Below are 913 nucleotides of genomic sequence, written 5' to 3' on the forward strand. Positions count from 1 at the left end.
TTCTACTCATAGCGCCCCTATAGGAAAGGGTAGAACTGCCCCTGTGGGTTTTAGAGGCTGTAAATCTTTCATAGAAATAGAAAGGCTTCTCTTTCTCCTACAAACCTGCAGGTGCTTTCGAATTGCTCATCTTGGGGTTAGCAACAACCAGGTATCACCACCAGGGCTCAGTACTTGTAAAAAAATATTAGGAAGCTTCCTTATCATAAGAGCCGGTACTGATTTCGCTGTATTCGTCATCATACTAACAGCCTAACTAGCCATTGTGAGGAAATTCTATAGACATTGGTGGTCTGCATGAATAACTCCCTACCGTTTATGAAATTAACGCACGCGCAATGCACGCCAGTGAAGTAACTATTTGGGTTTTCAAGTATTCTTGGATATCTTAGCCAGGAGGGAATTTTAATTCCCAGGAGGGAATCGTACAGTTTTGGGTGCATCTGAGACAAAAATTCATTCTAGTGATCCTGTAGTAACGAAGCGAAAGCATACATCTTAAAGCAATTTCAGGGCAAATGCATCACCTTTGCGCTTGCTCAGTTCAGGTCCCCCCCTCCCCAGGCAGAGGGCGGAGTTCCATGAAAAGGAAGTGGTCACTGCGCCTGCGCCGCGCCTTCCAGCGCTTCAACGCACTGCGCAGGCGCACAGGTACAATTTTGACCGTAAACATCCTGTCGATTTGAACCGAGGGTTTGGGCGGCCGGAAGAGCCGCGGCGTAACGGCAGCCATCTTGTTTGTTTGAGTGAATTGGAAAGGAGGCGGCGGCTGCGGCGGCGGAGGGAGCTGCTCCGAAGCTACACGGCACCAGGGGTCCCCCCCTTTCCCCGCCCCCTCCCCCGACCCTTTTCCCCTCCCCGGGCCTACCCACCTGGCCCGACTCCCGGCCGAGAGCGAGGTGAGGAACTCCGC

The 913-nt window shown here is 51.8% G+C and overlaps 1 protein-coding gene across 1 annotated transcript in view; it reads left to right on the plus strand.

Annotated features, from left to right (window-relative positions):
* Window positions 1–837: 837 nt before the first annotated feature.
* Window positions 838–913, plus strand: part of RAD21 (RAD21 cohesin complex component) — a 33,305-nt gene continuing 33,229 nt past the window's right edge. The window contains exon 1 of the mRNA XM_004697422.2: window positions 838–899. The gene's annotated coding sequence lies outside the window, so the exon portion shown is untranslated. The remainder of the gene's footprint in view (window positions 900–913) is intronic.

This window comes from Echinops telfairi, unplaced genomic scaffold (assembly GCF_000313985.2).
Source record: "Echinops telfairi isolate 266 unplaced genomic scaffold, ASM31398v2 ScPeMD7_1;HRSCAF=3_0, whole genome shotgun sequence".
Classification (NCBI taxonomy): domain Eukaryota; kingdom Metazoa; phylum Chordata; class Mammalia; order Afrosoricida; family Tenrecidae; genus Echinops; species Echinops telfairi.